The sequence below is a fragment of the Colletes latitarsis genome, chromosome 8 (genome assembly GCF_051014445.1).
Source record: "Colletes latitarsis isolate SP2378_abdomen chromosome 8, iyColLati1, whole genome shotgun sequence".
Classification (NCBI taxonomy): Eukaryota; Metazoa; Arthropoda; class Insecta; order Hymenoptera; family Colletidae; genus Colletes; species Colletes latitarsis.
The window spans coordinates 32,634,775-32,650,249 of record NC_135141.1 but is presented as its reverse complement, the minus strand read 5'-3'; the positions used below and the strand labels follow the sequence as shown (position 1 = coordinate 32,650,249).

Genomic DNA, 15,475 nt, shown 5'->3' with positions numbered 1-15,475 from the left:
TTAATACCGCGGAATAATCTTTTGAGCCACTTTTGTGTGTCAGCCGGGTCTAATTTATTTGAATTCACGCGGCACTGGCTCGCTTCGATCACGTGACTTTTTTAGAGAGGATCGCGCGAAAACAGAGACGTGTCAAAGCTTAATTAAACCCGTCAAGCTCGAGATAGGGCGTAAAATATTTCACTATTTCTCTATTGCTAAATATTAGGTAATTTTAAAATAAAATATAATTTTTTTGTCGAGAGTTATTAAAGCATGGTTTGTTATTAAACCAAGTTATTAAAAAAAAATACTATACAAGTATACTTTCGAAGTAGCAGTAAAACCCTCGGGTACGATACTTTTCTAAAGGCGACGGCGGATTTTCCAACAGGACTTGAACCAAGCTTACAGAGTAAAAACAACTTAAAAGTGGATATGGAACGGTATCCCGGAGTTCATTCCAGCTGAAGACTGGTCCTCCGGTAACCCAAATTTAAATTCACTGTATTACGAACTGTACTCGGAGAACATGGCTCGGAAGATTCCTTATGAAAATTTTGGTAGCCCCAGGAAGCCTCTGATAAAAGTGACTTTTCAAATACAACCTCGTTTTGCATCGAACAATACCGTTATTTATTTTCTCGCAAATGTGAAATACCAAATATATTTCTTCAGAGTCGAATGGATAGAAAACATTAATTTAATTAAACAAAAATCGAGGACTACTAAACATTTCTAAAAGAATCGATAGTTAACGTGTCTTTTCTACGAACTGTATATAAATGATGATGAGAGAAAATATCAATTTAAAAAAAAGTGATAAAACTGAAGAACAGAAGTTGCTGTTGTACAAGTGTTCCTTCTTGTTTGCCAAACAGTGCATGTCATTATAGTTATCGTTAGGAGGACTCGTTGTTCTCGTTGAGGAATCCTTAGCACAAACTCTGAGGTTGCAGAAAGTTTATTCTTTTTCCCGTCACGGTTGTTGAATATAGCGGGAAAGAAAGAAAAATTTACACTAGCAACAGAATTTCTATATACCAGCGGATACAAACTACGCGTGCAACAGTGGAGTACAATCGAGCCAGTAAAATTTCCCTAGCCCCAGTGTTTTTTCTGGTTTCCTCTGTGCTCGCAAATGTTTCGTTTCATGTTTACTTTCCTTTTTTCGCAAAAGTACTGCGCACACATTGGACGAAACCCAGATACCCAGGTGCAGATTCGAAAATATACTTCGAGCATTTTCCCGTGTAATACGAATTGCATTGTTTGCAGTTGGCGTGTTAGGGGAGTGCGTCGCCCTTGCGCGCATATTTCATAGCGCGCGCTTTTATAGCGAGTGTAAAACTTTTCTGACCAAACGCGTCGCATTAATTGTGACTTATGCTCGGAGGGAGTCGCGTTTCTTGCGAGCAAATTAGCGTAATCCGAATTAAGAAAAAGATACTAGCTTTTTTGCGTTTATAAAATATTATTTCACTCCGATATGACCACGCGATTTTAGTATAAATAGAGTACGTATCGTGACGTCTGTAACAGGTGTTTTAAAATACAAAAATTTCGATTCTGATCGAAAGGAAATGTAAATATGGATAACTTAAATTTTTGAGCGAAGGTTCTCTTTTCTTTTAGGGCGAAAGGAGGTCATCTGAAAGTTTGGAAATCACTGGAATAGGGATTGACACAGCGATACACGCGAGGCGTCGCTTTGAAATTTCGGCCCCCGAGCGTCTGCAATGCGATACTCGTTCGCCATTGCTCTGTCTCTCTCTCGTTCTCGCGTATCTCATCCCTTTACTCGTTGGACGGTACACTCAAAGCCAAGGGATCGGTTTACGCGTTTGACATACCCGGTTTAAGAAGGTAGTTTGATCAAAAACTTTAAAAACATCGAACACTGATGCGTGTTTTCTTCGAGTTTTAAGTTTCGCGAATGTGTGCTGACAAATGTCAATATTTGAGAAATTGGAACTGTACTCGAAGTTTATTGGCAGATTCCTGCGGGAATATAAATCTCGTCGAATTTTTAAGAAACGAGCGAATATTAGAAAAGTTTCTTGTACAAACTTACTTGAAATTCAAACCAAGACATTTCTTCAAGGACCAACTTTTCAACTATTTTTCGAATTTTTAAATATTCTTCGCTAAAATACGCGTTGTTTGCATTTCGAAACATTAAAATCCTCCAATCCGTTCACGAGTTATGATTTTTTAAACACGCGCACGAAATTTCAGGGAAACATGTCAACGTATGGTCAGGCATTACATTTTCGGTAAGGAATTTTTTTCTCGAAAGTGCGTAGGATTTCGGGGGTATGTCTAATGACCAAAAATGATTGGAATTTACCCCTGCAATCAAAAATAATTTTTTTAGAACGATTTGAAATTTTTTAATTTCGCCGAAAAGTTTCAGTAATAGCCTCAAGATTCACATCTATCCCAATATTTGTATTATTTTCAAGATATACAAAATACTTTTATTATTACTCGTATATGCATATATACTTTGTAAGCAAATTGAAATCATCGACAACAATAGTTTGTCCAGACTTAAATAAATAGATTTCTGTTAATATTTCGCTTTCCTTTTATTCTTGCAAAATATATTTTAGTCAATTGTTTAGCTACGACTCGTCTCGACTTGAATACCGTCCGTAGAATGCTCCTATAAACGTCAATGGCGGTGCATCAAAGGAGTGCAGCTTCCTTACGAGCGCGAGGGGAGGGAATTCAAAGTCAGGGATACGCCACGTGTACAAAATTGCTCGTGCAAAAACATGCACACGCCTGTCCCGCGAAACAAAGACGGACAACTAGACGCGCGAATTTTATCGCGGCGGAAACCATTCTTCGCGGACCTCGTAAAAAGTACGCTGCGGATGCAGGAACGAAAAAAAAAATGGCACGAGCGAGGAACCAGTTTCCGCTCGCATGTGCAGGACATAAAACATTTTTTTTACGAGTTTGTTCTTCGAGCCGCGATATTCCACGACGAGCCGCCATAGAAATTATGATAAAACGCGAGTTTATCGGTCGATTCGACCCGTTGTTTCCGATTCATTCTCGAACATCGAACCGGCTAATTCCGCAAAATTGGACAAACTATGTCGACGCCCCATGCCGCGGGGGAATATTAAAATCGCGCGAAGCGAAGCAGCTCGCGAAGCAGCTCGCGAAGCTCGAGACGCGAATAATTACGGCGACGTCTAGTTCGTCGCGGCTTTCGCCGACAAAAATTTCGAGCAACTAATTAGTAACTTTGTTCGAATAACCGGGGCTGACAATCAACCGTAGAACCGAGAACTGCTATCTGCCGCGCGGGTTCTCGCTAAATGCAATTTGTTAAGTGCGTTATGTTTACTTTGTCGTCTGTAATTCCTTGCCACGCGACGGGAGATGTCTCGTGGCAAACTTAAACCTCTTGTTAACAAATTATTATTATCGTTACTGTTCCTTTATTAACGGGAAGAGAAATAATTTAATACGAAAGATGTAATATGCGGGGAACAACAAAATATAAATAGTACATAACAGATATCATCACTTATACAATTTTAGAAAAATAATTTAGAATGTAAGGATAACTTTAGACTTTCTAATGATTGTTCAATTATATCTGTTTATTCGTATACAGAGTTTACATGATCAATCGAATAATGTGCGATGATTTTCGATCTTTTGTAATTTTATTATGTTTCTTGTCACGTCCCCTCCTCTACGATAAGAGAATCTATCGAAATTTGTCGTTCCAAGGCGTTTTGGCCGTTTCAGATGGCCAAAAGGTTAATCTCCATTGTCCGTGGAAGAAAAGGTATTCAAAGTCGCGTTCAAAGAAATGCAATTTATACTTAAAGTTCTCATGATAGGATGGATGCTACGGTGAATAGAAAGAAAACTCCATACGACCTCCTCCCGTTCTTTCGCCAGCAAATATTCGGGTCGTTTGCACGCGCGGAGAAGAGCGAACAGTCAAGATAATACAGAACCGTTGGGGAGGTCCGTGTGAATAGTTACACGTTCGATTGCCACGGCCGTGAATGTCTATCGAATCGACTCCAGGCTCACGCTGGATCCATGTAAATACCAGTATCAAGGTTTCGAGTAGGCATTAGAGTGGTATTCAGTTTGCGTCGTGCTCGTTCTAGTACAATGCCTCGAAATGTCGGTTGAGTTTCACGTGTTCCTATTTTCCTGACCGGGAGTTTATTGAACGCGAATGGAAAGAAAAGAAACATGTCGGTCATGAATACAAATGGGAACTGGCCAAGATATGTGTTGATAGGTTCCTGCTCGCGTTACCACTTATGCATTCGATTCCACCATTTTACCGACAGTAATTACAGTAGCTCTCTATTTTACTTCCTTTCTTATTCGATTACTTCATTCGTCGTTTTCTTTTTTTATATTTTTACATTTCTACATTGTTGGAATCACGTACGGTTTGATCTTGTCGAAAATAAGAAGCCTCGAATTTCAACGTCGGAACGAATTCTAATTCGGTGCATGTTTATTTGGTAAATTTCTCCCGAGCGGATATTCATCTATGAAAACCATGGTAAATATTTGCCTCGTATCGCGTAAAGATCTCAGTTTTAATTAAAGTTTGATCAGCAGTAATTTCGGTGCATTTCGGCTTATCGCGAAATTACACGTTTCGATTTTCAGAACATCCGCGTAAAAGATTATTTTCAAATTTCATAAATCATATTGTTCCAAGAGTGCTCGCGATTCAACTGCTGTGACTAAAGAATATAAAGTAACATTTTAAAACGATTACTTTTTAAGAAACAAAATTAAAATTATTTTACAAAATTTTATAAGTGATAATATTATCTCTGTGCAATCTTTATTTTCCTGTTCCTTCCTGTGGCGTATATACGCTCCTCCACCTCCTTAATATTGTGTCTTCAGGCACATCGAATGTGTCGAACTCGTAAAAAATATACAAATAAACTTTTTGACACAGAGTCCCCCCCCCCCCTCCCTCCCCCCGTTCTAATCGCCGTCGAATTTCAGAAACGTCGCGGTAAAAAGGCACGACGAACGGGCAACTGTCCAACGTTTCGTTTTAAAATCGACCGCTCTTAACGATCGAACGCCAGAATAAAAGAAGCGTCGACGATCAAAAGGTTCGAATTCATTCCACTCTGCGGAGCGTGTCATCCACGCTTCGCTCTACTTTCGTCACGACCGAATCACTTTGTTTCGCCGGACAATAAACGGTCACATGACCTGTGATCAATCTACCGAGCACGGTCTAATAAAATTTTATCGGTTTCGTCGAGGCTTTTCCCCCCTGTTCCATATACGAACTGCCAAGAAGGATTGCACGTCACGATCCCGCGGAAACGGACTTTTCCGCGAAACCGAGCTACCCCCCTCCCCCACGCAGAGTGACGTTATTAAAAATGACACGATTTCACCCGTGACCGGAAGAACATCCGAAGAAAACGACGAGGAAAAACAGAACTCGGGTAAAAGAAGAAGGAAAACCTTTTGGACGTACCTTGCGTCTTCCGTGGCTGTTGTTGGCTTCTCCGGGAACAATGGAATAGTTGAGTCACGGGGATCCCCCGATACGAAGGCCGTGACGAGTCGAGTTATTTTTCAAAAACACCGCTTCCCATTTCCTACCAGTCCGTCTGGAAAGATACAGAAAGAAAATTTGTTGTCTTCCGTGTCAGGCCTTCGTACGTGCAATAACTCGTGCAATAAAAACGCGGGCAATAACTCCGTGGCTCCCGCTATCGATGCGAAAGTGGAGAGCAGAGGAAGCTTTAAGACCGATTCGTATTACCGGAGGAAGCCAGGCCGAGGGCTTGCCACGATGAAATACTGTGACAGTCTCGATAATCGGTGCTAGCCTCCCACAGAGCTCGTATAGCTGAGCTATACAGAGGGTGGGAGAATGATTTACATTTCTTTTGTAAAAAAAACTGGACAAAATTTGGTATCAAATTCTGGTTAGCTTCCGATGTAAATAGAAAAGATGAAAAGAGAGAATTCCCAGTTTCCACTGTCTTAGTAGTCTAATAACGCGTATTGAAAATAGTTAAACTTTAGACGCGTGTAGTTCCAAAACTATTAATGTTTTATTAATTATTGAGCCATTGTTAGAAGCGGCAAAGCTTCCTCTTTAAAGTGGTTTTTTGTTTTTGACGATCGGACTTTCCGTTTCCGAGATATCGCGATTTATGTAAATGGCAATTTTTCTTAATTCGACTATCGCTGTCTCCGTCTGACGCGTCGCGCCGACCTCTTTGTCTCGCACGTGACTCGTGACCTACTTTCCAATGTGCGCGCGCGGTCAACGGCCTTGTCAAGGCCGTAGTAAACAAACACCGGACCCTTATATTTCCGGAACTAGCCATCGCATCGACTTGAAATTAAAATCGTCATATCTCCGGAACTAATGAAGCTATCGACTCGTACAAACGCTCATTTTAAAGGTAATTTCATCCTCTATCCAATGACTATACCAGCTACTATAATTTTTGCTGTCTTTCATGTTTATTTTCACATTTACTTTGACGCTACATACTCAAAGAAGTTTCAGCAATTCCTATTGATTATACGACTAGCGTACGATAAAACTGGATTATAAATTGTTCATTTTATTTTACAAATTTTTTATTATGGCTGAGTGAAATATTACTTTTTAACTAGTTGCGAATTAATTCTCAAACTTTCAACTATTTTCTGAAGCAGAGAAAAAATGTTACGATTTTTTAAAACTTTCTCACTGGTGTGATCCCTTAAAGGATTAAAAGATAACAGAAGCTAACATTGTTTCCTTAGACGGTAGCGTAAACCCAGCCACGTATTTTTATGGCAACCCTTAGGAGTTGTTATGATCGAGTAGTATCGAGGCGGTGACGTAGGAACGGCTATAAATTCGAACTAAAACCACAGCTTCGGTAAATATATTCACCCTCCACGGGGGTGTATTGCCTTAATACGTATAAGTACAAACCAACGCGTAAATTACCCTTGTTTGCGCGACGGAAGGGAAAACGACATTTTCGTGGCAAACAAACACCGCCAAGAAAATGTTTTATTACAATATTCGGAACGTTATTGAATTTTTATAAATGTAAATATTATTACCGCGTGGGAGCCTTGATATAATCAAAGAGGGTATTATAATTCGGAAATGTTGAATAAAGCCCCATATATTTTCAAAATGAATTATCACAGAAATTAATTCTTTTACTATAGAATGTTATTCTACAATTTTTATTTACTGTCGAAGGGAACATCGCCCTATTTTAGGCCCTCGATTAAATAATATTTGTTACTCATTTCATTAATTCGAATAAAATACTGACACTTTCCGGCCGAGCAACATTATCTTCTCGACCCTTTTTTTTGAGGATGGATATTGTTTTTAACGCAGATAACGCACGATTCTCCAGCGAACGCAGCATTATGGAAATTATTGTCAGCAACGAAAATGCACCCATATCTGTGAAAGCATCTAATGCGGAGACAGTGCGGGAAAAGAAGAAGAAAAATAGAAGAAACGCAAGGTGAAAGGGCGTAAAACGCGCAACAGGAGTCGCGGAGCGTGAAGCTTCATGATATTTGAAAAGGGGAATAAAAGCGGAGAATGGGTAATGGGCACGGATAAGTAAAGGAATATAAAACGTGAAACTAGCTCCATGGGACGGAGGTTTGATTAGCAAAATACAAAACGCAATCTCTGTGTATTTTTGTTGAAACGACAAATGTCGATTGTCTCAAACGATCAATTAGAGTTCGCATTGAATACTCTTTTATTTGTCATAAGACACATCTTATTCAAACACAGACTCCGTTCTTTCCCTTTGTTCACGCGAATGAAAGCTCCTCGGTAACTGCTTGTTTTTAATTTTTATATCCGTAATTAGTATCAATATTGATTGTGAAAGTATACATGTAATTCATATACTAACATTTTATGAAATTATAGAATTCGAACATGTTATGCATTCCTCAAATATTTATTTAGATTACTAAGCAAGGATCTTCTGTTATATTACAAAATCACTCTATGGAACATAATGAAATATAAAATATGTTATTCCCTTCCCTATAAAAAAATCATATACGATAGGAAGTCTCGGTCCTGAGATAAAACGGAAGTTTCTTTGTTCCTGATCTCGTTGTTGCGTTTTAAATTAAGGGGGAAAAAAAATTTGTCTCCTGTCAGCAAAAACAACGTGCATCTTTAGAAATCCAATCTTAGGTAACTCGTCTCGTGTAAGCGACGTCAAGCACTGGTTGCAGGCAGCTTGATGTTCCACTTTAACGAGCAAAGAGCGGCACGTGTAACATGGTTCGCAGATAATTTCGGTGGAAAAAGGAACGTCGCGGCGCGGCGGAGAAAGAAACGACGGAATATGAAATGAAATTTCCCTTTTCCGTCACCGCTTATACGGTACACTCCGTCGAGAGCGCGGATGAAGCCACTTCGGTCATACTTTGATGCCACCGCGAGCTCCCTAACCCCTTGTTTTTTACGCTCCCGCACGCTGAAACGACGATTCTTGGCTCGCCCTCTCCCCGGGAACAATGAATAGGAATGCGGCGATTTTCGAACGGGAATACTTTGGTTTAATCTCTGAGAAACATTCCGCTTGATATCTATTCAGAAAATGTCCAATATTTGTTAACCTTAATCGTCACGTCAAATATTAAATTTGAGTAACTAGACTTTGCAAAGAAATGTCTATATTTTATCAGTAAACATTTAAAGATACGAATATAAATTTTCTAGACTTCTCTATTTTAGGTTTACTTTTTATTTAATTCAATACACCTGGCAAATTAAGGGAGAATAAGAGATATCGAAAAATTTGCAAATTAAATACGCTTTTGACTCAATTTTTGTATCCAAAACCCCGTGAAAGAATTAGAAGAGACCCGGATAAATGAAATTCCCGTGAATCGTACGGCACGAGATAAGTATGAAATATTAAAGCAAGTTTACAAGGCTAGTTGCTAGGGAATATATCGTCGAGTGTTGATTTAATTCTGTGAATTAAGTCAACAAGCCAGCGTGCAAGAAAGATTTGTGAATCGTACGTTTCGCGGCGAAATATATTGGTCGGTAAATTTCGAGGCTCTGTTGCTGATAATGGAACAATATTTTCTGAATGGTTATATTAAACGCACATAAGAGCCAGCGGAAGCGCTGCATTATTCAACTTATGATAACGTATTGCCTGAAATACCGTGTCGCTTCAGCAATCTTTCCAAATGTATAATAAGACAATTAATCTTCCTCCGCGAGCACGCGTTTTAACGTTACGTACGAGCTGTTTATTTATTCTACGCCGTCTGATAAATCTCGCGAAAATGCTAATTTCCACGAACGTAATAAAATTATTGATACTGTGCAGTAGATAAACGATGTAATTCGAGTCTTGCATTATCAGTTCAGTTATACGACACAACGAAATAAAATTATATAGAAAGAAATAAAATGGCGTCTGATGTAAGGTGGATTCAAAATCTATTGCCAAAATAAACTCAAAAAAGTAATTGTAATCGTATCGTTTTTCTTTTGTTGTAATACTCTAAGGTGTGTACGGAAACAATGTAATATAAAATTATAAGTCACATATAAAGCTGTGTCTCCGATATAAGAAATAAATGCGTATCGCCAAAGGAACGAAAGAAAGTAATTGTAATCCTTCCCTCTCGTTCTCCGCAAACAGATTTACGTTTCCAAGGAACTCGGTTGATAATTGTCTGCTACGGTTCGTCGAATATTTCGCGCGATCCTAACGAGCATCTGGGCGAAACCTGTCGCTACAGTGCTCCAATTCCACGTTACGCGGACTTGGTAGTTTCCCTTGCTCCCTTTGCGACGGAGTTACAAGACGAAATTGCTAGGTTGCGCGACGGAGGGGCAAAGACGCCATTGTTCGAAGTAGATCTCAAGAAGTTCCCGACGTCGACACACTTCTCGTTTCCCACCGTGGATCGCGCGGGGCCCCTCGGATCGAAAGACGCCAGATCGAACGTGGATCGTAGATCGCCACGGACCGGTCTGTTCCCATGGCTCCTTTTCCGCAGAGACGTCCGCAAAGGCAGACAGAGTCGTGGCTGATTGTCCCTCCGGCCAAACTTCCTTAATTATCCCGCAGTTCCGAGGAATAATTCGAACAGAGTGGTTTACAAATCTGGTCGACGTCTCGCAACAAACAAACCGTCGCGTTCGTGGGAACCAGCTACAGAAATTAATGAACGGAAAGAGATTTCCGATCGAAATGTCGATTGAATTGGAGACCAATAAATACCTTCTTCGTACTTGATTATGGTCTTGGAAGTTTGAAATTTAGATTCTGCATGAATAAATAAAATTTTGTAAATGAAATATTGTAATCAAGTGTATTGTAGAAAGAAATTTCCTGATTTTGATTATCGAAGAATGAATATTTGATCAGAAAGTGGGGGATTTAGCTGTGTCACTAATCAACTTTTTAAATTTTTGTTTGGGAAGTAAACTTCGTCCAGTTTCTAGAATTATACTTTGTATAAATACATTAGAATTTGTATTGCTTTTTATTTATCTCGTACTTCGTGTTCGCATAATGAGAAAAGTTACTTTCGTCGACTGAAACTGCTTTTCCACACGAATTGCTTAATCAACATTTCCACTTAAATTGTTTATTTTTAAGCATTAATATTGATATCGCATTGTACGTTTTAACTGATTTCAACTAACTTGACGACGATAAGATGGAGAACGAAGAAAACAATATCACAAAATCGCCAGCATCCGAAGACTCAATTACAAGTAGAAATGGTCAATAATGGTTCAGACATGAGGACAATTCATATCGAATTACGAAGAAACATTGAAAATTCTTTCGTAAATTATGGGTTTACTAAATTAGTCAGTTAACTAATAAATAAAAATACGAAAACGTCTCCCGACGAAAGGACGGTTCGTTTGAAGAACGCCAGAAATCTGGTCCGATAAAATGCCACCGTGAAACGAAATTAAAACAAAGTTGCAGAGGATCCGTTAAACGCACGGAGGGCAACGGGGGTGGGCAGCTAGCCTCAGGGGGTGAGAGAGGATGGAAGAGTAATTTCGTTCAGACTATCGACCAACGCGTCCGAGGGTCGTCTGTACACATTTGCAACTCGGCAGTTTGGCGAGTTCTCTCGGGGGACCGGTAGCCGTGAACTCCCACGCTCAACTTGACGTACGAAGAAAGAGGGGGAGGCAGGCGTCCGTCCGGTGGCTGGCGTGCCAGTCGACAGGAAACGTAGAAACGGTTCGCTGTATCTTGGCAGTGGTTGTTTGCGAGGTTTGTGTCGCCAAGGTGACACCCGGGAGCTTTGGAAAGTAAGCCTAAGGGTGTGAGACGAACGTGCCGCCGCGCCGATGCGACGATGCTAACGATACTCGAACGGACGCTGGGGGTGGAGGGAAACAGGGACCTCGGATGCCAAGAGAACTGGCTGGACGCTGGTAAACGAGCAAAACGACCGTCCGGAACCGGGAGAACTTAGTTTGGCAAAAGTCCCAAGCCGTGGCCGGTCTTAAGCTGTGTTCCTAGTGACGTTTATTGCGCGACGTATTCCCTCGACGACCGCTATATCGCACGCGCCACTGTTCCCCGCGGAAATACGCTCGACGAACATAATTCGAGAGCGTCGAATCCCGGTTTTCTATCGAGACCGTTTAATGGATTTTTAATCGCGCGAAATGGGGTTGTTTACGCCGCGTCTGCTCGTGGCAGTTGTTCTCAATGATGTTTACACGCATGTGTGTGTTTATGATGTGTACGGAAGCCTGAAGCTAACTACAAGTTCCTAGAAAACAAACACAGCGGTTGAAACTGCGTTGCAATTCTATTCTGAAATATGATTGTATCGCTTCGTCGATATTATGTGAAACGTATTATAGAATGTTTTGATAGGACCTGGACAATCGATATTGTTTAGTATGTAATGTGTCTGCTGCGTAATATTTTATTTCATTACCCACCTAGCAAAAAATTAATATTATAAGCTGTATATATTAACCCTTTATGCTCTCATATCATATTTATGAATAATAAATAAATATCATTGATGTTATAAAGTGAATATATTACGATTCGTACAACAAAACATATACGTCAAAATACTGTTTACGTTTTCGTGTTGCGTCCAACACGAATATGTCACTTAAAACAATAATTTTCGAGAACAAGATCTTGACAGATATTTTCGCGTTGCGATTACTTGGCACTTCAAACGCGTTGTAATTGTGTCCCGAAGTATTATTTCGTAGTTGCACGTCTAAAGCCGTTGTCTGGATGCCCTCGTTTAAATGCTTCACTCTGTACGTAAGATGACGTGACGTAAATACGGAACTCGGAAATTCTCAGTTGTGTTCTCTTTTACGAAATTAGTTACAGAAGATTAATTTGGTACGAGGTAAGCCGCTTTACGAGTCCGAGGTACGACCATGTCGTTAATTTTTTAAATCCAATGTTTGAAACTTTTTTATACCACTTTCGCGTTTATTTAAACAATTCAAAAGAATTTTTCACCAGCAACGAATGGTGTTGTTTTGCAAGTATAAGAACAAAGAGAGAACGTGACATGAATATGGTCGATACAATTTTTTATTTAATATAGTGGTTGAAAATATTTAATTTTGAAAAATTACTAAATAAAGGACAAAATTTTAGTTTAATTTAAAATTTTTCTTTCACAAAGATTTAACGTATACATTGAAAATTTTGTATTAATATTTAATTTCGGTTTTGAAGTTAGTTTATTAAAGATTCAATTTAACAATTTTCTGATTGTTTTCGTGAATTTCTTACCGGGAATATTAATAGAAGAGTAAAGAAATAACCTGTTAGAGAGTGACGTTTCAATTTACTGAAAACAATCGACTTCATTAAATGGCCTTTCAGGTGAAAATCCTTTAATTTTCGGGCACTGGTTGGCTCTATTTTAACGCTTATTTACGACTGCTTCGAGCGTTTTATCAATCGCTATAGTTGCGCATAAATTTGGGTCGATTTAATGCACTTTCTAACGCGTATTGGGGTCTCCCTTGCCGCCGTTTATCAATGCGTTATTATTCGGATAATCGTTAATTCGACTATAATGCATTTATACGATTTATTATTTCGTAATCGATTATAAACGCACATTTTATTCTCAATTATTTGGTATTTTATGCGTTAAAAACAACGGTAATTTTGTAAAAAGTCTCAGAATGAATACAGCTTATCATTAAACATGTTTCTATCGAGTTTATATAAAATATGATCAAATAAATATCTCTCGGAATAATACACATGTATATGTACATAAGTCTTTAATGTATCTTCGTAGCGAATTCAACTAAATCGATTCTATTTAAATCAAATAGAGCACTATACTTTTATCATTTTATTTTACAAACTTTGTTGTAACTCCAATATATTTAGGGACGCCATTGGGGGTTGTAACTTCTAAGGGCAGTTTGACCCCTCGAACTTGTATTATTGTTTGTTGAAAGAAATCGTATCTCTTATATTTGACCTCCCCGCGAACATACGAAGTTTGATCAAAACCAGGGGGAAACTTTTCAAGGAGCACGATCCCTGTTAATGGTTTCTACGTGAGAAGAAACGGTGACTTCCGTTCGTCCTATAAGTTGCATCTTTAGAACTACGTCGGATTTGATTGCGAAATAAATGTCAAGGAACTATATATCGGGGGGCTCGTTAAAACGAGGTTTATAGGCAACTGTGTAGCTAACGAGTTTATGTCCTCCTCATAATATTCAGATTACACGCAGGATACGGCGCATTTTTATGCAGTCTGATGCCATAAAGTCATTGATGGGAGGCTTAAAATATCCCTACTGGGATTCCAATCCTCAGATTAAACCATCCTGCACAACGAGTAAACCAATTAATATTTATCTACTACGGGGTAATTTCCAAACGCGAAACAAACACCTCCAAACATCGTCGTATGGGTTAGAGCTTCGTTCATTTTAACATGATCGAACAAAATTATTTGTAAAGTTAGTAAAATTGCATCCAAGTTTTTACGTCATCATTCTTTATGCAAAAATTACACTGTAGTAATTATCGTACATTTCTGCCTTCGCCTCGATTAAAATTCTTTTCTTGTTACTCGTAAAATAGACTTCTGCGATTTTCAAGGAATTTCCATACAACCACAAACAGCAATCATTAATCCTTTCCTGGTAAAACGACAATTTCGACATGTAGTTCTACGGTTCTGCTTTATTCGACTGTGTTTTCGATTATCATATAAAGACCATTTTTCATCGCGAGCCGATTTGCTTAAAAATGCATTTCGTTTGTTTCTCCCGGAAAACGAGGCAGATATCGCCGTTCCCAGCGTTCGAACGTCGTTCAATTCATGCAGAATCCATTTTCTTTGCCTAGCCAGACCCTTGTCGAATGATAAACGATTGTAGAACGACTACTATTTGTAACAGTCTTTTCCGAAATTACATTTGTCCTGATTATCTTGCTTAATTTTCAATCGTGCGCTACAATGGTAGCTTTAACTCTATTAATAATCTATAATATACTTCACTTTTTAATACGATATTTTTATGAGAGACTTTTCTTGACATTAGCATTTAAATACAGAATTTAATTGAAATCCATTGAGACGTTTGCAGACAAAATACAAATTCATTTTGTGTAGTTTCGAAAATCTTTTCTGTTTTAATACTTCCTTTCCCCGTAGGTCGGACAGTAATAAAGTAGTATATTAAAAACTCTGCTCGTAGCAACGTCTAAAAGGACACTGGGGCAAATTATGTTGCACGTGCCTCGATAAATCGGTTGTAAAGGAAAGATTGTCGCCATTAATCGTCCACTGTGTCGGCTACATAAAGGAAGCGCTTTTTACGTGACACACGGTTCCAGCTACGTGTGTTTAATAACTGATCGCGTGTACATATTTACCACGGAGTGCAGAAATGCGTTTTAACGAAGCAGCGTTAAACGGAGTCTTGCTGCATAATTAATCTGGGACTTAGAAATAAATGCAAGTGCATATTACACTGATACTACTTACACCAAGAATATTCTACCGTCAAAGACAGTTTCCAATGTAGGACTCAATTTTTTCTCCATATAGTATACTAGAAATCAAGGTGTTGGTTTCATAACAAATTGAACCAAACCAATTAATTCTCAAGTTGATATTAAAGGAAATAAATTTATAAAAATCAAAATTTTGATTTTGTAAAAAGTATTACTATCCTGCCATTCAACGAATTAAACGTAAATTTCTCGTGAAACAAAACTGTTCGTGAAATAGATGCGCGAATCCACCGTGCACGTAAACCGATAATATGCATAAAGCTAAACATCGGAACGCTCCTCGGACCCTTGTAACAAATTCCCCCGGAGCAGGATCACGCCGAGCTTGAAATTATTCAACGCGAGCGATCGTTTCGAACCTCGACCTCTCCTCCTTCCCCCCCGCCCCATCCGGAAATGTCTTCCCAAAATCT

The 15,475-nt window shown here is 39.0% G+C and overlaps 1 protein-coding gene across 2 annotated transcripts in view; it reads right to left on the bottom strand.

Annotated features, from left to right (window-relative positions):
• The window catches only part of LOC143344712 (TWiK family of potassium channels protein 7), a 264,886-nt gene that overhangs the window by 95,884 nt on the left and 153,527 nt on the right, over nucleotides 1-15,475 (bottom strand). For both annotated transcript variants that reach the window (XM_076771023.1, XM_076771024.1), the window contains one exon: nucleotides 5,489-5,624. The gene's annotated coding sequence lies outside the window, so the exon portion shown is untranslated. The remainder of the gene's footprint in view (nucleotides 1-5,488; nucleotides 5,625-15,475) is intronic.